Source organism: Pogoniulus pusillus, chromosome 6 (assembly GCF_015220805.1).
Source record: "Pogoniulus pusillus isolate bPogPus1 chromosome 6, bPogPus1.pri, whole genome shotgun sequence".
NCBI classification, from domain to species: Eukaryota; Metazoa; Chordata; class Aves; order Piciformes; family Lybiidae; genus Pogoniulus; species Pogoniulus pusillus.
This window is the reverse complement of record NC_087269.1, coordinates 6,190,236-6,190,449: the sequence shown is the minus strand read 5'-3', so window position 1 is coordinate 6,190,449 and position 214 is coordinate 6,190,236.

Here is a 214-nt window from a genome sequence, read left to right as displayed (position 1 = left end):
CTCGGCGTGTCCCCCGGGGCAGCAATGCAGCTGGGACAGGGGCTCAGCGTGTCTCCCGGGGCAGCAATGCAGCTGGGACAGGGGCTCAGCGTGTCTCCCGGGGCAGCAATGCAGCTGGGACTGAGGCTCGGCTTGTCCCCCGGGGCAGCAATGCAGCTGGGACAAGGGGTCGGCGTGTCCCCCGGGGCAGCAATGCAGCTGGGACAGGGGCCCG